At 36.1% G+C, this 24,433-nt stretch overlaps 1 protein-coding gene across 5 annotated transcripts in view; it reads right to left on the bottom strand.

The window, feature by feature from the left end:
- NKAIN2 (sodium/potassium transporting ATPase interacting 2) overlaps positions 1-24,433 on the bottom strand; it is a 1,000,598-nt gene that overhangs the window by 402,466 nt on the left and 573,699 nt on the right. The window lies entirely within an intron of this gene.

The following is a 24,433-nucleotide window of genomic DNA, read 5'->3' as shown; positions in this document are numbered from 1 at the left end:
CCAGCAAGCCATAGTTTGTAGATTGCTGATGTAGAGTAACATGAATGTTCATACATTGCTGATGAGAGCGTAAATTGATAAACAGAAAATTTGGCATACTTGTTATTATCTTCTAAATTACTCACACCTCTCAGTAATTTCACTCTTAGGTTTATATTTCTCAGAAATGTAAGCAAATATGTCCTGAGAGATAGGTAGAAGATATTACTGGCACTATTTTTGGTAACAAAAAGAAACAGAAATATCTCATACATCTATTAACAGCAATATATGTAACATATGAAACAATGAAATGTTATAGCATCAAAAAAGAATCCACCTATGGAGCCTACCTATTAGTTGGCCCAAACAAGTATAATGATATTTGAAAAAAGGCAGATAAAAAGGAGTACATACTATACCTAGTGATTTTATTTTTTATAGGCTGCCATCAAAAACTTGTCTTTTAGGGGTATCTGGGTGGTTTGGTCAGTTAAGCATCCAACTTGGTTTCAGCTCAGGTCATGATCTCATGGGTTCTGGTATTGAGCCCCACATGGGGCTCCGTGCTCAGTGGGGATTCTGCTTGAAGATTTTTTCCCCGCCCCACCTCCAACTAGTGTGTGTTCTAAATTAAAAAAAAAAAAAATACGTCTTTAAAACAAAGAAACCTGTCTTTCATTCTTTATTTTTTTTTAAGATTTTTATTTATTTGACAGACAGAGATCATAAGTAGGCAGAGAGGCAGGCAGAAAGAGAGAGAGGAGAAAGCAGGCTCCCTGCTAAGCAGAAAGCCTGATGTGGGGTTTGATCCCAAGACCCTGGGACTTGATCCCAGGACCCTGGGATCATGACCTGAGCCGAAGGCAGAGGCTTTAACCCACTGAGCCACCCAGGTGCCCCCTGTCTTTCATTCTTAAAGTATATCTATGCTATGTGCTGTATGTTGACTAAAGCTATATACTGTAGAGCAATGTTTGTTTGCATAAAAGCATTAATTAAAGAAGTGTTATGTAAAAGTCAGAATATTGGTGTAAAGATTGGGAGAAGGCATATGGAAGAGTTCTAAGATGTTATCTATCTATATTCTATTTATTGATGTGGATGGTGTTTATATAAGAATTTGGTTTTATACACATATGCACATATTTGTTTGAGTGCTAAATTTTAAAGTAGTTTAAAAAATTTACTAGGATTTTCCCTCCCTCTTTCTTTCCCTCCCTCCCTCCCTCCCTTCCTTCCTTCCTTTATTCCTTCCTTCCAGAGAAAGAGATATAAATATCCATGCAAGGCAGACTTGGGAGTGTAACAGACACCTAAATCAGGAAGTTTCCTCTCCTAAAGGATATTGAGCACTGCAGTCTGGGCCAAATTCACAGCATGCCAAGTGTTTCTCTTCTCTTGTGGCTATATCAAGACAAGTAACAGAACCTTACAAATAAAAATTCATAATGCAGTTCATTTTCCCAATTTTTCCATCCTTAATATGAATTTTGCTCAATACTTGGAGGAATCACTGGTCCTATGAAAAACATGGTTTTATACCAGTTAGCACTGAGGAGTTAACTTTTATCTATCTCAGTGGTTCTCAAATCTGGCTGCATATTAAAATCAGTCGGCAACTTAAGGAATTAAAAAAAAAAATCTATGGCCTAAATCTAACCTCAACTAATTAAATCAGGTTCTCTCAGGGTGTGGCCCAGGTATTTTTTGAAGTTTCTCAGGAGATTCTAATATGTGGCAAGTTTGAAAACCACTGACCTGATAGGCCCCTCAGAATTATGCTAATTAAGTTAGAAATATTTAACTTGTCTCAGAGTAGTCAACTAAGAAGAAGTAATAATGGCTGTGGTAAAGGCCCATTTACCTTACACAGCCTCTAGATTATATTTACTAATTATGAGACTTTTTTTTAAACTTAAGGATAAAAAAAACCTTTATTTCTCTCCTTTTTGATTCATTCATTTATAGAAATAGCAAAACAAATTAAAAAAAAAATCACTGATCCATGCTAGCAATTCTTCTAACTCTGGCCCCAATAAGCTGTTAGAGTGTTCTCGATGATTTCTCATCCATCTGCACTGTCAGAAACAATGTTTATAAAGGGAAAACCACTAATTGTACCTAATATCTGGCCAAAGCCCGCTGTTTTTCCTCTAATTCTGTCCTCTGCTTCAAGAAGGAATCTCTAGCTATTGGTTGTACTTAAGCAGACAGATCCTGTGAGAGGGAAAGTTTGCCAAGATTTGCAGTATATACCTGGAACGCTGTGCTTGACTGACCCTCACCTCTTGAATACCTGTTGATAGGCCTCACGAGAGCATTCACTCATCTTAAAGCTAAATGGTTTCATCCAAGTTTAATTTCACAAAAAGGCTCTATGGGTTACTGTAACTTTCTCTGCAAACTCTGCAACCCTTATTTCTTAATGCATCCTGTAGATTTGGACCTAGAGGGAAATAGTCCAGTAAAGAAGATGCAAGAATTTCAAGCGATTGACCTTCAACTCATAGAGACTATAAATCTACTAAGCAACCCCTAACCTATCCTGAGATAGAGATCTGCCAGGCCTCACAAACATCATAAACTTAAAGACATGTATAACCTAAAACAACAACACATTTTCAAATAAAGTCAAAAGAAATATCAGTTGGTATTCTTCCAAGATTTGAAATAATCTGTTGGGATAATTTTTAAATGTATTCCTCTCAAGAGCACATACTCAGTGATACAGACTTAAAAGGCCCATTATGTTTATTTTTTTATTTTTTCTGTACTTCATTTTTGATTAGTCAGAAGTCAAAATAGTAGACTTGATTATGTTTTTTTCATTCCACTCATTACCATTCGTAACACCTTAATTTAGGTTCATAACATCTCATTTAAATCTGCACAATTTAAAATTGCCTCTACAAGCCATGTGTCATACCAACGCTGATTTTAATCACTGTAACATATTTATATGTTCAAAATCCTTTAAGGCCTTTTCAAGCCCAAGAGTGAAGCACAGACATTTGAGATATGAATATAGCTTACAGTCTGGATGTACTTCAACTTATCCCATCTTACTTTCCACCCTTCCCATCATTCCCATCTCTTCACAGCCTCTTGTCTATCAACTTATCTGATTTCTGCCACCTGTCTTAGGTTTCCACTTTGGTGCCTTTGGTCAGATTCTACCTTCATCTCACTTAAGTTCTAACTCTATGGTAATATTTTCTTGAAAGTTAATGCGTAGAAGAATGAAACTCAACCATTCTCTTACACCATACACAAAGATAAACTCAAAATGGATAAAAGACCTCAATATGAGGTAGGAATCTATCAAAATCCTAGAGAAGAACATAGGCAGTAACCTCTTTGACATTAGCCACAGCAACTTCTTTCAAGATATGTCTCCAAAGGCAAAGGAAACAAAAGTAAAAATGAACTTTTGGGACTTCATCAAGATCAAAAGCTTTTGCACAGTAAAGGACACAGTCAACAAAACAAAGAGGCAACCCACGGAATGGGAGAAGATATTTGCAAATGACAGTACAGACAAAGGGCTGATATCCAAGATTTATAAAGAACTCCTCAAACTCAACACACGCAAAACAGATAATCACATCAAAAAATGGTCAGAAGACATGAACAGACACTTCTCCAAAGAAGACATACAAATGCCTATCAGACACATGAAAAAATGTTCATCATCATTAGCCATCAGGGAGATTCAAATCAAAACCACATTAAGATACCACCTTACACCAGTTAGAATGGCCAAAATTAACAAGACAGTAAACAGCAAGTGTTGGAGAGGATGTGGAGAAAGGGGAACCCTCTTACATCGTTGGTGGGAATGCAAGTTGGTGCAGCCACTTTGGAAAACAGTGGGGAGATTCCTTAAGAAATTAAAAATAGAGCTTCCCTATGACCCTACAATTGTACTACTGGGTATTTACTCCAAAGATACTGATGTAGTGAAAAGAAGGGCTATCTGTACCCCAATGTTCATAGCAGTGATGGCCACAGTTGCCAAACTGTGGAAAGAGCCAAGATGCCCTTCAACGGATGAATGGATAAAGAAGATATAGTTCATATATACAATGGAGTATTATGCCTCCATCAGAAATGATGAATATCCAACTTTTGTATCAACATGGATGGGACTGAAGGAGATTATGCTGAGTGAAATAAGTCAAGCAGAGAGAGTCAATTATCATATGGTTTCACTCACTTGTAGAACATAAGGAATAATACAGAGGACATTGGGAGATGGAGAGGAGAAGTGAGTTGGGGGAAATTGGGAGGGGGGAGACAAACCATGAGAGACAGTGGACTCTGAGAAAGAAACTGAGGGTTTTGGAGGGGTGGTGGGTGGGGGGTTGGGTGAGCCTGGTGGTGGGTATTATGGAGGGCACATATTGCATGGAGCACTGGGTGTGGTACATAAACAATGAATGCTAGAACAATGAAATGAAATAACATAAAATAAAATACAAAACAAAAGAAAAAATATTTTGTTGAAAGTTAAATGAGGACCCACTTTCCTTAGAATCACCTGGAATTTGGGATTCTGGGATTCAAGTATTTTCATTATAAAGTAATTCCCAAGGTAATTTTTCAACACATTAAATTCCAACAACCTGGCCTGAGAAGTTCAGGTCTTTCTTTTTCTAATAAAGCTAATATAATTTAAAATTAAAAAGTAAAACAAAGAGTGTTTAAATTCAGACACCACCTCTTAAATACTTTTGAGTTTGACAATTCATTAATCTTCTTGAGCCAAGCATTCTGGTTTAAAAGGGGGATGAAAACAGCAGTCCACTTGACATACTTGTTACATGGCTCAATGAAAAAAATTTCCATGAGAAACAATTTGAAATGTGTACAACTCAAATTTTCCATTATTTTCCCCATTTCAGCAGTTAGCCTAATAGTATATAACATATTGGCTCAAATCTTTGGGGTCAAAACTTGGTTCTAATGTCAACTTAGTCACAAAAATAATCTGTTTATGCCTAAGTATATCAGTCCACACAACAGAGACAATAATAGTATCTATCATTAAATGAGATAAAGCACTTAGCCCAGTGACAGGTACACAGTAAATGCTCAATAGTTTTTAGCTATTGTTAAAAGCCATTTTTTAATCACTGTTGCTCTTAGACATCATTATTATTGGTAAGCAGTAAAGTATGTTTGGATTGAATTCTACCACAAAGTACCTTAAAAAGAACTAAATAATTATCATAAGTTGCTGAAAAATTATTATATTTATTTGTATTATTTAAATTATAATGCAATTTATTCAAGCTGTTCCTGAGTCAATTCCTTCAAACAAACTCAAAGGAGGGACGCTATGTCATAAGTGTTAAAACCATCATCATAGTTCCTTTTATTGTCTTATAGAATTATATTGAGGGATATGTTATATAATTATCCCAGAGGCATGAATAACATGTAAGGGACCATACTTATTTTAGTACTGATCGAAGTATCAACTGTTATGAATATCTCAACTGCTCCTATTCTAGATAAGGAATGGAATTATTCTATAATGCATTTCAGTATTTTTACAAGTTATAAAAAGCATGAAGTTCCAATGTTCTAATGACAACTAATACTTCTCTGTAAGGAAACCTAAATGATGCAAAAAATTAAATTCCTCTTTTTTCTATGCAACATTTCCATCATTGTGGGAGATGCCACCATCTATCATGTCCCTGAGGTGAACAACTTTCTAAGTTATGTTTGATTCCTCTTATTCCTCCCACAGATAATTCTAATTCAACAACATCTCTAACGGTTATTTCTTCCTTTCTGTCTCTACAAATTCTTAATGATCTCTGGCCTGAATCACTGAAATGCATTCCCTATCAGCGGCTCTGTTTCTAAACCTTCTGCCCTCTAATTAAGCCAAAATGACATGAGTGAAATCACATTTCTGATTCACTATTGTATTTCGTTAAAACTATTCCCTTTAAATCTCTCTACCAGTCAGCCAACATCCTTCCATCAAATCCAGATAACAAAACTTATCCAAACCTCACTGCATTTCATTGCATTATTTTTCTCCAGTTCTTTTCTCATTCCCCAGCCATTTTCACTGCTCCAAAAAAAATTACTCATATCTTAATATTATCTTTCCCTTTCTTATATTCCATTCCAGTATTCACAATTTATTTTAAATGTTGCTCTTGCCCTACATGGTGCATATGACATATCTCACAAAGTATTGTGAGAGATGCATTGTTTTCTTTGAAGCGATAAAGTACCTCTAACCTCCTGTGTTTCAGAAGATAAAGTTTGGAAGTGATATCACCAAAACTGTGACATAGGTTATTCCCAATTTCACTCTGCCTCATAGGAAAAACAACTATTCAAGAACAAGACACCACTGAGAGAATCCTAGAACACAACAGGGAGGTTTACGCATCCCCCTTCATTGCAGATGGCTTTTGAAGGGTAAGAGAAGTATCTACACATTGACTTCACTGTCCTCCCCCCAGGCCAGTGCAGCACCATTTGGAGAGGTCTCCCCCAGGCCCCTGGTTCCTCCAGTGGGAAAAGAGAGGCCAGGTAGAAGAACCAGTTCTCCCTAACATTGTGGGTCACTTTGTGGGACCTTCTACTCTGATTTCACACCATGGTTATTGGAGGAGAATCTGCAGGGTTCAATCACTAATTTTTTACAGAGAAGTAGAGAGGGACTTGCAACAACATAAATTGGAAGACTGAGTTCATATCTGCATTGCCAACCAGCAGCTTCGCTCATCTGCAGAACCAAGTCAGGGGTACTCTCTGATCAGAACTCAGTGGTGTACAAATTGGTCTGATTCAGATCCTCAGATGAGGAATTCTGCTTGTCTTAGAGCCTGGTTTGCCCACACCCAGGAATGATGCTGAAACACAGCCCCACCCACTGTGGAGGGCTGACAACTCCTGGAGGCTGTGTAGCCCTCTGTGGCACTTGAACTAGGAGGTGGTGGGCAGAGCTGATTGCCCGCAGAGCAAAGGCAGTACCAGGTATGGAGAATTCCCATGCTATAAGAAAGCAGGGGGATTGATCCCAACAATGAGGGGAGCTCCCAGCTCCTCCCAACTAGAGTGCCTACATGGGAAGTTGAGAGTAGACCCCTTCTCCTCTCACCCAGCAAAGAGAGCTGACACACATCCATTTTTGAGAATGTCATCTCACCCCATCTGACCAGAAGGGCTGCAGAAAATTCCTGGAAGCTGTGCAGCCCAGCAGCAATCAAGCAGAGGGGTAGGTGGGCAGAGCCAATAGTTTTCAGAGCAAAACTAGTGGCTCTGTTCATTGAAGAATTTGGGTTGTCGTGCTTGAGTGAAGACAACAAGCAAAGGCTTCATTGGCTTTAGAGCTGTTTCTCCTGCTGTTTTCAGGGATAGAATCTAATTCATAGCCCTGCTCATCACTGAATACAACAACCTTTGGCCTGTCTGACCAGGAAATCTAACCAGAGCACATGGAAAGCTGGATAGTCCGTTCAACAGCTCTGCACAGAGTGATTTTGAATGAAGAGCACAGCTTGTGGCTTCCCTTGTCTGCAGAGTAAAAGCGGTGGCTTCACCTGACCAGAAAATTCAGTGCACATTCTGGCCTAATTCAAGTCCCCATATAACAAGCTTATAGGCTCTGGGTCCTCTCCTGCTCCCCTGCCAGGGCAGGGAAGCTAACTCATAACACCATTGACTACTGAATATAGTTTATAGTGCCAACTATCTAATAAGCTTGACCAGAGAAACTAGGCAACCATGGAGCTAATCCCACAGCCTCACTTGGGTAGGGAACCAAGCCAGCACTCCTATCCAACTGTTCTCAGGCGGTGGCACACCCCCATCCCTGTTCTCAGAGCTGGAACAGTTGCCTTACTCAAAAATAAATCTCAACAGCAGGCCCCACCTGCTCAAGTACCTCACCATCAGACATACCTAGAAACCCAAACAGAAGTGACTGGTGAAAAACTGTCTCTGCCAAAACAAATCTGTAAAGTCTGGAAGAGAAGCCCAGATTACTGAAATGTACAGATACCAATGTAAGGAATCAAGGATCATGAAAAATCAAGTAAATATGACACTACCAAAGGAACTAATAAAGCATCAATAACTGATTCTAAAGAAATGGAGATCTTTGAACTGTCAGAAATAATTCAGAATTAAGGAAGTTTAGTGAATTACAACACACAGAGACAATGAAATGAAATTAAGAAAGCAATGCACAACCAAAATGAGAAGGTCAACAAAGAAATAGATACAATTTAAAAAAGAAAGAAAGAAAGAAACCTAGAGTTGAAAAACACAATAACTGAAGAATTCACTAGAGAGTTTCATAAGTAGACTCAAACATAGAAGAATCAATGACTGGAGGATAGGTCATTAGAAAATAGCTAGTCAGAGGAGCACAAAGAAAAAAAAATTAAGAGTGAAAAATGCTTATAGGATTATAGAACACAATGAAAAGAAACAATATTTGCATTATGGGAATTCCAGAAGGAGGAGTTCAAGAGAAAGGAACAAAAAGTATATTTAAAGCAATAATGGCTGAAAACATCTCTGGACAGAGAAACTGACATCTAGATGCATGAGGGTCCAAAGAACTCCCTAGCCAGGCTGAATCTGAACAGAGGTCTATTAAGACATATAATAAATGACTAATTAATAAAATAAAAATAAATAAATTATTCAAGGACAAAGAATTTTAAGAGCTGAAGAGAAAAAAGAGAGGTTACATACAAGGGAACCCCCATAATATTGTTAGCAGATTTCTCAACAGAAACTTCAGTCCAGGAGAGAATGGGATAACAAAGTCAAAAAAGTAACTATTGACAAAGAATTCTGTAACAAATGAAGTTGTCCTTCAGAAATGAAGGAGGAAAAAATACTTCCCCTCAAAAACAAAAGGGGGACCTGGGTGGCTCAGTCAGTTAAGTGTCTGCCTTTGGCTCAGTTCATGATCCCAGGGTCTGGGGATATTGTCCTGCTTCAGTCTTCCTGCTCAGCAGAGAGTCTGCTTCTCTTTCTTTCCCCCCCAACCCCATGGTCTCTCTCTCTCAAAAAAAAAAAAAAAAAAAAAAAAAAGCCAATTAAGGGAATTTGTTACCACCAAACTTGCCTTACAAAAAATGCTAAAGGTAGTTCTTTGAGTGCAAAAGTTTAAAAATTAGTGTAAAACAACACTAATTAACATCATAGAAAGACAAAAAGGTACTGTAAATCTCAATGGTAATGGTAAATATACATTCTATGATTTAGATCTAGATTCTATGATCAGGTAATATTAGTACCTAATTCACTTACAACTCTAACTTAAATGTTAAAGAAAATGAACATTATAGAAATAACCATAACTAAAATAATCTGTTCCTAGATACACAATATAAAAAAAAGTAAATTGTAACAAATAACCTAAAATGTGAGAGGAAAAGTAAAAGTGTAAATTTACAAATTATATTGAAGTTAATCAGTTTAAAGTTGGATGTTATAAGTTTAAGATACTTTATGTAAGCCTCATAATAACCATAAAGGGACCTGTAGTAATTACACACACAAAATAAAAGACAGGAAAATACAAAGACAGTAGGATAAAAACAAGGAGCAATGTGTCTACAAAATAAGCAGAAAACAAGGCACAAAATTGAAATAGTAAGTTCTTCAATCAATAATTACTCTAAAAGTAAACAAAATAGCTTCTCCAATTAAAAGACATAGAATGTCTGAATGGATAAAAAATGCAATATACCACCTACAAGAGACTCACTTTAGCCTTAAATATACACATAGACTAAGAGTAAAGGGATGGAAAAAAACATTTCAAGTAAATGGTGACCAAATAAGCAAACAAATAAACAAACAAGCAAGCAGCAGGAGTAGATATATTTAGACAAAATAGACTTTAAAGTCTATATAATACTATATAATAAAGGGATTAATACATTAATGAAACATACAAACTGTAAATGTTTATATATATAAAAATTATATATATATATAAAACTTTAAATATACAAATCAAAAACTAATGGAGCTAAAAAGAATAATAAACAGTAATACAATAACAGTTGGGGACTTTAATATCCCACTCTCAACAATAAATTGATCATCTAAACATAAATCAATAAGGAAACAGTGTATTTATACAACACTATAGACTAAATGGACCTAACAGACATATATAGAGAACATTTTACCCAATAAGAGCAGAGTACACATTCTTCTCAAGCCCACATACAGTATCTTCTAGAACAGACCATATGTTAGACACCAAAACAAGTTGTAGTAAATTTAAGAAGACTGAAATAATACTAAGAACGTTCTCTGACCACAATGACATAAAATTAGAAATCAATAATAAGAGGAAAACTGGAAAATTCATGAACATATGGAAATTAAATTCCTGAACAACCCAATGGATTGAAGAAGAAATTAAAGGAGAAATTTAAAAAAAAGTTTCTTGAGACAAATAGAAATGAAAACATAGCATACCAGAACTTGTGAAATTCAGCAAAAGCTGCTCTAAGAGAGGGTTTAGAGCAATAAACACCTACATTAAGAAACAAGAAAGATGCTAAATAAACAACCTTAATATACACCTTATGGAGCTAGAAAAAGAAGAGAACAGACTGAGCCCAAGTTAGTAGAAGAAATTCTATAATCACTATTTGAGCAGAAATAAATGAAATAGATATCAGAAAAACAACAAAAAAGATTAACCAAACTATGAATTTGTTCTTTGAAAAGACAAACAAAATCAACAAACCCTTAGCTACACTAAACAAGGGAAAAAGAGAAAGGACCCAAATCAACAAAATTATAAATAAGAAAGGAGATTTTACAAAGAATACCACAGAACTTCACAGAATCATAAGAGGTTACTATGAACAACTAAATCTCAACAAACTGGACAGTGTAAAAGAAATGGAAAAATTCTTAGAAACACACAATTCACCAAGACTGAATCAAGAGGAAATAAGAAAATTTAAATAGATCAATTACTAGTAAGGAGATTCAATTAGTAATCAAAAAGTCCGCAATTAACGCAAACCTAGGGCCACATGACGTCCCTGATAAACTTTACCAAATATTTAAGAAAGAATTAACACCAATCCTTCTCAAACTTTTCCAAAAATTCAGAGGAAGGAACAGTCCCGAACTCATTTTACAAGGTCAGCATTACCCTGATAACCAAGAAAAGGACACTATTAGAAAAAAAAAGAGAAAAAAAACCAACTATAGACCAATATCCCTGATGAATATTGACACAAAAGTTCTCAATAAATTACTGGCAAAATGAATTCAGCAGCACATTAAAAGTTCCATTCACCATGATCAAATGGGACTATCCCTGGAATGCAAGGAAGGTTAGGCATATTCAAATCAGTCAGTATGATACACCACATTAATGGAATAAAAGAAAAGAATCATATTATCATCTCAATGGACACAGAAAAAAAATTTGACAAAATTCAATATCTATTCATGATAAAAACTCTTAAAAAATTAGGCACAGAAGGAATATATCTCATCATAATAAAGGGCATATATAACAAGCTTGCAGCTGATATCATATTCAATGGTGAAAAGTTGAAAGCTTTTCCTCTAAGACAAGGGTGCCCACTCTCACCACTCTTATTCAACATAGTACTAGAACAATCAGGCAAAAAGAGAGGAAGGGATAAAGAGAAAAGGGGGGGGAATGGAGGGAGGGAAAGAGAAGGGAGGGAAGGAAGGAAGGAAGGAAGGAAGGAAGGAAGGAAGGAAGGAAGGATATTAGAATTGGAAAGGAAGAAGTAAAACTGTCTTTATTTGCACATGACATGGCTTTATATATAGAAGATCTTAAAGACACAACCAAAAAAGATTTAAATCAAATCAATGAACTAAGTAAATTCAAAGAATAAAAAAAAAATCAGTAAGTTCTTACCAATCAATAATTACTATAATTGTAATTGTATATACACACAGATCAGTAGTGTATATACACACAGAACAACAAATTTTCTGAAGAAGAAATAAAGAAATTGATCCCACTTACAATAGCAATAAAAACAGAACAAAAATACTTAGGGATACATTTAATTAAGGATCTCTACTCTGAATACCACAAGATATTAAGGAAAGAAATTAAGGTAGACACAAATAAATGGAAAGGTATTCCATGTTCATGGACTGGAAGAATTAATATTGTTAAAATGTCAATACTACCAAAAGCCAGCTATAGATTCAATGCAATCTCTATTAATATTCCAATGAGACTTTTTACAGAAGTAGAAAAAAAAAACACTTAAAATTTACATGGAATCACAAAAGATCCCAAGTAGATAAAGAAATATTGAGAAAGAAAACCAAAGCAGGAGGCATTACACTACCTGATTACAAGTTATACTATAAAGCTATAGTCATCAAAACAGAGAAATAAACCAATGAAACAGAATTGAGAACACAGAAATAAACTCAAGCATATGTGATCAACTAATATTTGATAAAGGAGCCAAGAATACTCAATAAGAAAAGACAGTTTTTCAAAAACTGATGCTGTGATAATTGGGTATTCACATGCAAAAGAATGACATTGGACCCAAATCTTACACCAGTGAAAAAAATGAACTCAAAATGGATTAAAGACTAAAATGTAAGACCTGGGGGCACCTGGGTGGCTCAGTGAGTTAAGCCTCTGCCTTCGGCTCAGGTCATGGTCTAAGGGTCCTGGGATCAAGCCCCACATCAGGCTCTCTGCTCAATGGGAAGCCTGCTTCCCATTGAAGCCTCACTCTCTGCCTGCCTCTCTGCCTATGTGTGATCTGTCTCTCTTTCTGTCAAATAAATGAATAAAAAATCTTTAAAATGTAAGACCTGAAACCAAAAAATTCCTGTAAGAAAACATAGGAATAAAGTTCCTTGATGTAGGTCTTTGTAATGATTTTTCGATAGGACATCTCAAGCATAAGCAACAAAATCAAAAATAAACATGTGGGACTATATCAAACTAAAAAGCTTCTGTATAACAGAAAAAAAAATCCAACTAAGTGAAACTAAAACCTACAGAATGGGAAAATATTTGCAAACTATATATCTCATCAGGAGTTAATATTAAAAAATATATAACACGGCTCAACAGCAAAACAAACAAAACCCCTGAATAACCCAATTAAAAAATAGGCAAAGAATGTGAGTAGACATTTCTCCAAAGATGACATATGAAAATCAAATAGGTCTGTGAAAAGTTTCTAAAAATCACTAGTCATTAGGGAAATGAAAATTAAAACCGCAATGAGGTATCACCTCATGCTTAACAGAATGGCCATCACTAAGGGGCACATAAGTGACTCAGTTAGTTCCACAATTGTGGAATTGTAAATTGGTGCAGCCACTATGGAAAACAGTATTGAGGATCCTCAGAGAATTAAAAATAAAACTACTATATGATCCAGAAGTTCCACTTCTGAGAATATATCCAAAGGAAATGAAACACTAACATAATAAGATATTAGCATCCCCATATTCATAGAAGCATCATTTACAATATCCAAGACATGAAAACCACCTAAGTGTCCATCAGTGGATGAATGGATAAATAATTCATGATACACACACACACACACATATAAATATATATAAATAAATATTTTGTGATATATATATATATCAGATATATATATATATATAAATTCAGACACCACCTCTTAAATAGTTTTGGCTTTGACAATTCATTAATCTTCTTGAGCCAAGCATTCTGGTTTGAAAGGGGGATGAAAACAGCAGTCCACTTGACATACTTGTTACATGGCTCAATGAAAAAATTTTTATGAGAAAAAATTTGAAATGTGTACAACTTGAATTTTCCATTATTTTCCCCATTTCAGCAGTTAGCCTAATAGTATATAACATATTGGCTCAAGTCCTGATCCTAGGGTCCTGGGTTGGAGCCCCGCATCAGGCTCCTTGCTCAACAGGGAGCCTGTTTGTCCCTTGGCCTGCCACTCCCTGTGCTTGTGCTTGTTCTCTACAACTCTTTGTGTCAAATAAATAAATAAAATAAAATAAAATAAAATAAAATAAAATAAAATAAAAAAAGAGTGGACTTTACCAAAATGACAAGAGATAAAAATGTTGGCCCAAATGTAGAGAAAAGGTAACTGTTGTGCACTATTTATGGAATTGTAAATTGGTGCAGCCACTATGGAAAACAGTATTGAGGATCCTCAGAGAATTAAAAATAAAACTACTATATGATCCAGAAGTTCCACTTCTGAGAATATATCCAAAAGAAATGAAACACTAACACAATAAGATATTAGCATCCCCATATTCATAGAAGCATCATTTACAATATCCAAGACATGAAAACCACCTAAGTGTCCATCAATGGATGAATGGATAAATAATTCCTGATATATATATATATATATATATATATATACACACACACACACACATACACACACACACACACAAATATATATAAATAAATAATTCGTGATATATATATATTAGATATATATAAGATATATATATGATATATATATATTAGATATATATAAGATATATATAAGATATATCATATATATATCACGAATTATTTATTTATATATATTTATGTGTGTGTGTGTACATATACACACACAATGGAATATGACTAAAACATAAAAAATTAAGAAATCCTACCATTTGCAACAATACGTGTGGACCTTAAAGACATTATGCTAAGTGAAATAACTCCTACAGAAAAGGACAAATACTATATGATGTTACTTATATGTGGGATCTAAAACGATCAAACAACAAAGCAAAACAAAACAAAAAAACCATTTAAAAAAGATCAGACTTTTGGTTACCAAAGGCAGGGGAAGGGGAAATTGGAGGAAGGTGGTCAAAAAGTATAAACTTATAAGGTAAATAAATAGTAGGAACGCAGTGGACAGCATGATGACAATACCAGCACTGCAGCAGGATATACAGGAAAGTTGCTAAGAGAATAAATCCTAAGAGTTGTCATCAGAAGAATTTGTTTTTCCTTTTTTCTTCTCTTTTCTTTTTAATGTATCTATATAAGAAGATGGATGTTATTTGAACCTATTGTGGTAATCATTTCACAATATATATAAGTCAAACCATCATGCCACATACCTTAAATTCATATAGTGATGTATGTCAATTTCTCAAAACTGGAAAAAAAATAATGTAAAGTTCTAGAGCACAAACAATACTACCTTGTCTGAAACGGGAGTATTTGGGGAAGACCAAATACCATAACAGTTACACTAAAACATGGGTTCCTGAGGGCAGAGGTTTTGTTTCATTTTATTCACTGCTATAGCTCAAGAGCCTAGAGCTCTTAGCACATAGCAGTCACTCAAAATATCTGTTGAATACACTAATGAATAAATCATTAAATATATCCTCAAAAGACTGACCCATACTTACTATGCAGAAGTCTTTATAGAACATATGATAATACCCTCAGCACAAAATGTAACTATACCTATTGTGTTGTGATATAAACTCAACAACTATTGATTCAAATACTTCAACATTCCATGCATCACTCTACATATGAAAGCAATTAACTCAGTTGGCTGGGCTGATCTAACAGAATACCATAACCTGAGTGGTTTATAACCAACAAAAATTTATTTCAAACAGTTTTAGAGGATAGAAAATCAAGATCAAGGTTCTCACAGATTCAGTGCCTGTTGAAGTCTCACTTACTGGTTCATAGGTGGCTAACATTTTTCTGTGACTTCAAGTGATGGAAAGGGTCAAGGGAGTTCTCTGGGGTCTCTTTCAAAAGGGCACTAATCTCATTTATGAGGTCTCTGCCCTCATGAGCTACTCACCATCCAAATGCCCCACTCCCTAATATCATCACATTGGGGATTAGATTTCAACATATGAATTCTGTAGGGATCCATACTTAGTAATCAAGAAAATAATCAGGGGAGCCTGGCTGGCTCAATCAATACAACATGCACCCTCTCGACTCAGGGTTCTAAGTTTGAGCCCTATGTTGTGTGTAGAGATTACTTAAATATAAAACCTTAAAATTAAAAAAAAAATCATTAATGTTGCTTTATCTAGTACTAGAATGGGGTGATTATCTTGAGGATTTGAGAATTGAATTCTACATCCCTACAAGTCACATATCAACTATCAGTTATGGCCAAGATATTTATCTTTCCAAGTAGCTAGTATTAGAAAATTCCATGAGCACTATGATTTTATTAAAATAACATTTTTTCTCTTTTGGAACATTAGAATGAAACATTTTGTGTGCACTACTACATCAGGTGAATTTGTGTGTGTGTATTGTTGTGATTTTTTTGTTTGTTTTTTTAAATTTTTTTTAAAGATTTTATTTATTTATTTGACAGTCAGAGATTACAAGTAGGCAGAGAGGCAGACAGAGAGAGGTAGAGAGGAGGAAGCAGGCTCCCTGCCGAGCAAAGAGCCCGATGCAGGGCTCGATTCCAGGACGCTGGGATCGTGACCTGAGCTGAAAGCAGAGGCCCCAACCCACTGAGCCACCCAGGCGCCCCTGTTTGTTTGTTTTTTAATTTTTAAGCTTTTTAAAAAAGATTGTATTTATTTATTTGACAGAGAGAAAGGGAGAGAGAGCACAAGCAGAGGAGAGGCAGAGGAAGAGGGAGAAGCAGGCTCCCCACAAAGTAAGGAGAAGCCCGATATGGGACTTAAAAGACCTGAGCTGATGGTAGTGGCCTAATCAACTGAGCTACCCAGGCATCCCTTGTTTTTGTTTTAGAGAGAGAGAGTAAGCAAGTCAAGGTGTGGGGCATAAGGAATAGGAGAGAGAGACTCTTAAGCAGGCTCCATGGCTTGATCTCACAACCCCAAGTTCATGACCTGAGCTGAATTCAATAGTTCAATACTTAACTGACTGAGCCACACAAGCACACCTGAATTTGTGGGTTTTAATGTTGTTAGTTACTTATTAAAAATAAATTACTGATACATCAATTTTTAACTACAAATACAGCATACACTATTTGTTAAACAGAGGAAGATTATTCATGAAAATACAAAATTTAACAAATGACAAGTGACAGAATTTCACAGAGATTTCTGTCTTTAGTCACCTATGACTTGAATTTGATCTATGTGCTCATTCTATGGGAACAGAGGGCAGTATTAGCTAATAAACACAGTCCAAGCATATTGAGGACATCAACAAAATGGGGGCACCCTCAAATTTTAAGTATGGAAATGATCTTCATGAGAAGGAACAGATTTCTTTCAATTTCTATGTACTTATTTTATGGTTTAGTACTATTTTTATTTTAAAAAATTTAAAGATTTATTTTATGAGGCACCTGGGTGACTCAGTGAGTTAGGCATCTGTCTTTGGCTCAGGTCATGATTCTGGAGTCCAAGGATCAAGCCCCACATTGGGATCCCTGCTCAGCAGGGAGTCTGCTTCTCCCTCTGCCCCTTATCCCACTCTCATGCGCTTTCTCTCTCTCAAATAAATAAATAAATAAAATCTTAAAAAAAAAAAGATTTATTTTGTTTATTTTATAGAGGGTGGAGGGCCAGAGGGGAGGGAGACAGAGAGACACAAGCAGACTCCATGCTGAGCATGGAGCCCAACATGGGGATCAATTTCAGGACCCTGAGATCAGACTTGAGCCAAAACCTAGAGTCAGATGCTCCACTGACTGCACCACCCAAGTGCCCCAGTATTGTTTTTATTTTTACTTACAAACCAAAAGGATGTTAAAAATCATCTTTAAGTTAGCTCACTTAAAGACCTTGCTCTGACCTTCTAGAGAGAAGTTGGAAAGATCAAACTGATGTTTAGGAAGTTCAACCCCACAATGTCACTCTTCTTGATGCTTCCAAAGCCATGGCCAAAGACAGCTTCTCTGAACAATCAAGTACTATATTTTGGGGGCACAATGGTTAATTTTATATGCCAACTTGACTGGACTATGAGGCATTGAGACATTTGGTCAAATATTATTCTAAGTGTCTATGAAGGTGCTTCTGGGTAAGAGTAACATTTGAATCAATAGAGTAAGTAAAGCAGATTGCCCTGCCTCCTTATTGTGGGTGGGCCTCATCAGATCAATTGAAGACCTGAACTAAACCAAAAGGTTGATTTAGAGGGAACTCCTCTCGCCCAACTGGTTGAGATAGAGCCCTTTTGGTGTTTTCTGGCTTTTGGACTCAGAGGAAAATACTGACTCTTCTTGGGTCTTGAGCCTTGGACTTTGGACTGAAACTTATACTGTAAGCTTTCCTAGGTCCCAGGTTTCTGGACTCAAACTGGGACTACACATCAGCTCTCTCGGGTCTCTAATTAGCTAACTACAGATCTTGGAACTTCAGACCCCATAATATATGAGGCAATTTCTTATAATAAATCTATAGATAGACAGTTACAGTTATTGCTACGGATGAATACATAAACATGTATCTCTGTTGGTTATCTTTCTCAGAAGAATTCTGACTAATACGGGCAGCATTTATTATTAGCAGGTGATGATTTACTTTTTTTCTTTTTGACCATCTAATATAATACTGCTAAAGGAAACCAAGGAAGAAAGGGAAGAAAGATGATAGAGAAAGTGTGAGTATTAATATTTCCTTACCAGAATTCTAGTACTACAAAAGCTGGAGAGACATAAAACAAGCCATCTTAGAGATGACCTCATAGAGCCCAATTTCTCCATATTGTTTTTCCAATGTCATTTGTACCGAATAATGAACCATTATATTAAAACAAAAATAAAGAAGAAACTTGGACATTAAATATATAGCTCTTAAAATATTAGGTCATATAAGCATTAGGCTCAGAACATGATATCTAGGTCTTGTAGGCCCACTCTGATGCTTAGGCCCAGGTTGTATGAGGTACCATCATAGACTTCAGACCTAACAAGCCTGGACTTCATTTCTCCCTCTGCTGCCTAAAAATGGCTTAACCTTAACCAGCTCACTTTATCTCTTTTGGCATTCATTTTCTTATTTATAGGTGGAGAAATAAGATCTACTCTTTCGGAGTAGATGAAGATTAAATGAAATCATACACAAAATTCCCATTGAGTAGCATATATGAGCACATAAAACATGGTCCCAATTGTTGTTGTACAACTATATTTGTAGAGCTCTTATGCATAAGTGGCTGACACTGGCCTCCAGGGTTGAGCTTACAGGAGCTGTTTTTCTGGGTCTGTAGTGTTTGCAGGGGGATTTGGAGACCAGTCTCTTCTTACCAGTCTCTACCAGTATGTAGCATTTCATTATGATTCAGTCTTTTTTTTTTTTTTAAGATTTTATTTATTTATTTGACAGAGAGAGATCACAAGTAGGCACAGAGGCAGGGGTGGGGGGGGAGAAGCAGACTCCCTACTGAGCAGAGAGCCTGAGGTGGGGCTCGATCCCAGGACCCTGAGCAAAAGGCAGAGGCTTAACCCACTGAGCCACCCAGGTGCCCATGATTCATTCTTTTAATTATTTATAGCAGTACAATTCTTTTCAACCACCACTCAGTTTCATATTTGAAATTCCAGCAGTGCTTTGAGTGTTTTTTTTTTTAAAGATTTTACTTATTTGACACAGAGAGATCACAAGTAGGCAGAGAGGCAGGCAGAGAGAGAGGGGGAAGCAGGCTCCCTGCTGAGCAGAGAGTCCGATGCAGGGCTTGATCCCAGGACCCTGAGATCATGACCTGAGCTGAAGGCAGAGGCTTAATCCACTGAGCCACCCAGGTGCCCTGTGAGTGTTATTTTTGTCCTAATTTTATAAAAGAATCTATAACTTTATAAAAGAAAATGACTTGTCTGTATTATAAAACCAGAAAATGGTACAGCAAAGGTTAGAAACCAGGTCTTCTGATTCCAAGTCTTGTCAAAATATAAATATCACTTAAGAGAGATTACTTGTCTTATCAAAATATAAATACCACTTAAGAGATATTACTTGAGCTATTTCCATAAAAAACATATTCTATAAGTATCACGAAGAATTATTCTCATCAGTTCACAGTTGCATCCCATGTATTGGATCATTATGTAACAATGATGCTAATAAGTATATGTTAATTTATAGGTATAAGTTAAATTTCACATACCTGAACTTAAGGTTTTCCTATTGTTCAAATGAGTCAAACTAAACTTGAATTTCATTACTTTTATCCCCAGTGATGTTCTAGTAAGCCACAGCTGTTTCCAACTCCCTGGTTTTATTTACTTATTGACAATCTGACAGAAAGCAAGGTCCAAAAGCAAAAGGACACAAATCAAACCTTTTAGAGAAGGAAGAAATAAAGAATGACTAGGAGTGCAGTGACCAAGCTAGATGACTAACTGTAAACCAGAGAATCTATTTTGCATGAGACAAGACCTCCAGGATTTTATTGAATAATTTTAAAATTCTGCTAAATTTCTGGTATTTCTGTCAAATGCAGCATCTTTTAAATTGTTCTACCCTTCAAAAATCAATAGAAGGAAGAATTGTATTCTCTTCTATCATAAATATATTTTTTCTATGTGATTGGAACAAAGCCTTGAAATAACCAACTATAGGGAGCATGCTTTGACAGCTTTTCCAATGGTGACTGCTGCAGTCAAGCAAAGTCATAAACTCTCTAGCTCAGGGCAAATGAACTATTTCTCACTGTGCCCTCTGCTGGAAAAGTCCTTGCCTAATCTTTCAGGCAAAAATGAAAAACTGAAAAATCAATCTCTGCTTTGCTTATGATTTCAAAATCTTTTAAGGGTCATTTCTGGTCCAGTTTATTCTTCAGTGTCTATAGCTAAGAAGTAATGGAGGAAATCAAAAGCATCACAAAGATCATTCCTTTGTCAATTTAGCAAATACATATTGAATATCTACTATGTATGCAGCATTATATTAGGTGCTGACTACTATGTTAAAATAAAAGAAAAGGGACCTCCCAAAGCTTATAGTCTGTATATGAACTATCATTTTAAGAATTTAGTTGCTCTGAAAGAAGCCTAATTATTTAAAAAATAATCAGAAATTAAAAAGATACTAAAGTACATTTTCGAGTTTTTAAAGTACTTTTAATTTAGGAAAAAGGAAAGACAAAAAAAGAAAAAAAAGTCAAGCAGAGAGAATCAACTATCATATGGTTTCACTTGCTTGTGGAGCATAAGGAATAACATGGAGGGCATTGAGAGATGGACTGAGTTCCACTTTCTTGTTTCTTCAAATGTGTTGGGGGAAATTGGAGGGGGAGACAAACCATGAAAGACTGTGGGCTCTGAGAAACAAACTGAGGGTTTTGGAGGGAGGCATGGGGGGTGAGGTGAGCCTGGTGGTGGGTATTATGGAGGGCACATATCACATGGAGCACTGGTGCACTGGTACATAAACAATGAATTCTGGAACACTAAAAAAGTTAAATTAAATTAAATTTTTTTAAAAAGCACATAAAATCCAATATTTAAACCATCAAAACTTTAAAAGATAAATGAGCAAAGGACATAAACAGATAATTCATGAAAGAGGAAATATATCTGGATCACAAAACATGGAAAAGATTGCACCTTCCTAGTATTGCAATAAATACAAGATAAACACTTTAATTTTTTTTTATTTTTTTGGAAATTTTTTTAAAGATTTTTTATTTATTTAACAGACAGAAGTCACAAGCAGGCAGAAAGGCAGGCAGAGAGAGAGGAGGAAACAGGTTCCCTGCTAAGCAGAGAGCCTGATGTGGGGCTGGATTGCTAAATAGAGATTAGTAACCAATAGAATCCGTGAAATCCACTCTCTGACTGAGGTAGAGGAAAGGACGGCAGGGTCAGCGATAAGAAGGTAGAGGGTTCATAAGATCACAAGAAGTTCAAGTTTTGGCCATGTTCTCTGCAGCACCAAAAGTAATGTATAAATAGACTCAGTGTTTTCACATGTTTTCCATGCTCTTTGAGCTTCCTCTGAGAACACTGAGTTGAAGCTAAGAACTCTGAATCCTAGAAGACAACTTGAAAAAATTATATTTAACCTTAGACTCTATAGTCATAGGGGGATTTTTACTTGATGGAGAGTTTGCTCTGTGTGTTCTGACTCTTTTTGGATCTGAAGAGACAAGAAAGTGGAAGTGATTTCAGAATGGGTTCAGAGTCTATTGCTCTGCAGAGGTATATGCTCCCAACTGTTAAAAGGCTTCTCATTCACTGAACAAATATTTATTGAGTAGCTACTCTGTGTCAGGCCCTGGTGAACAAGACAGGCACAGTCCTGGACTTCAAAAGGTCACATCATGCCAAATTGCCATTGACAGATTAAGAAAACAAAAGGTCAAAGGGACAGAATGATTACATATACCTGCTAACCCCTTTTGCCCACACATATAAACATCACATCATCAGCTGACAGGGTCTGTTTGTGACAAGAATAATTTTCAGAATATCAACCGTCTGCAGTCTGCTTCTGCTTACAGCTTTAACTGGTATTAAGTACTCAGTAAACATTCAAGTTCTGATTTTTTTTTTCTGGCTATTAAGTCTTTAATCACTCAATGTGTATTTATTGATCATCTACACCTGTGCAGAGCACAATACTGGGTTATTGGAATATAGTCATTCATCTCATGGAAACCAGGGCCAGAAAGCAAAAATTTCTTTCAAATATATCAACTAAAAAGAATTTTCTATCAAAATGCCCTAGCAGTCCTAGAAGTTTGGTCTTTTAACATATATTTCAGATGTCTCTTTCTCTTTTACTAACTCGTTCTTCATAGTGTTTATAATGGCTTTCCCTGGCTTCCTAGTCTCCAACAGACCCAGGTTCCAACCAGCCCCTTCCTTACTCTACAGATCTAAATTCTGGATTTTGAGCTTTCTTGCTTTCTTCTACTCCCTCAGTCCCATTGATGCAATCCCTCCCACCAGTTCACAGGCTCTGAAACAGAGAAAAAGCATGTTACCATCTTCTGGGCAAAGTGAGATAAAATGCCCCTTATATGAATCTAATATGTTCATGTGTCCTGCAAATTACAACACTGGGCCCTTTCTAATCTATTCTGTAGTTAATTATTTTCTTAAAGTTCTCTTCATGAATATCTAACCTTGGGGTTGGGATAGAAAATATGATGTAGGTTTCTTTCAGTAAGAGAATCTCACCTACTAATTTCTCCCTTTGGAAAAGACAGAAGCCAAGTCTAGTGTTCAGAGGGCATTTAAAAAAAAAAAAATTCAGGCTTTTACTGGTTATTACTTCTCAGACAGAATAATGTTCTGATTCAGTAAACTTGTCTTCATAGCTGTTTGCTTCAGCCTAATTGTCAGAATATTGAAATACTTCCAAACAGTTAGTAAATAGCACTGTCCCAAGCTCCCTCAGTGCTGTGCCACTGTCCTGGCTTGTGTTCTGAGATGACTTTTTCCCATTCTCCTAAAAACCCAACAAGTATAATTTCACACTTAGCACAACACTGGGATTCCTCTCACTCTATGGTTGGCTTCAGTTCTGACTGGTCTGTGCTCAAAAAGTATCCATGTTTATTTGTTTCAAATGTTCAGTCTGTTTATCTTGAGCAAGAAAAATTCATCAAAATCCCTCGCTTCGGTCCTTAGGTAGGAAAAAGCTAATGAAAGTTACCCCCTTCCACCGCCCCCCCCCCCACACCAATTCACTTCTGGGCTTTAGGTACAAGGGCTTTTGAAGGAAAGGACTAGAAAAAAACAAACAAAAAATCACTTTGCATTGGTGCCAAAGATGAAAGAATGTTACACATTTTCAGAGTTTTGGGAGATTTACCAGGTCTACAGCAGTTGGCCTTAAAATCCATCCTTTCAGGCTGATGTTATCAACATAACCTAAGTCTTCAAATGTCATCATGGGGTGAAAGATAGGGACCTACACACAGCATGTCCATGGTCCAGGAATATCCATTACCATGACCTCTTCCATAAGCAATATTCACCTATAAGAGTTTTCTATTCTGGGACCAAAAGTGAATAGCCAACAGAATCCAGAATCTAGAAATGGATAGGGAATTGAAATCAATGCACAGTTCAACCATTAGTGTCATGTCAAATTTTTTTCCCTTTTTCCGACAAGCCAATAAGTGGGCTTTTATTTTCTTTCTTAGGTTCACTGGTTCAAAATCACTTAATTCAGTTGAACCATAAAAATTGGTTCAAACCCATAGACAAATACACACACATAGTCACACACACAGAAAAAAGGGGATGTAATGGACTTGACCTTCAGAAAAGAAAATCGTTCTGTCACTTATCTTTTCATAACATTGACTTGGGAGGGAGTGTCTTTCCTCTGAGGTTGTGAGGTTCCAGGGAATAAACAAACTAATCTAATCCATGTTAGCATTGCAATGTCCACAGAGACAACATGTTTGCACTTGAATCAATTTATTTAGTAATATTTAGTAAACACCCACTAAGTACCCAGCAACCCAGTGGGACATTACAAAGTAACACTGTATTGTTGCAACAGAATTTTT

Source organism: Lontra canadensis, unplaced genomic scaffold, assembly GCF_010015895.1.
Source record: "Lontra canadensis isolate GAN:19392208 unplaced genomic scaffold, GSC_riverotter_1.0 scaffold23, whole genome shotgun sequence".
NCBI lineage: Eukaryota > Metazoa > Chordata > Mammalia > Carnivora > Mustelidae > Lontra > Lontra canadensis.
Note: the sequence above shows the minus strand (reverse complement) of the source record. Positions and strands in the feature narration are given on the sequence as shown.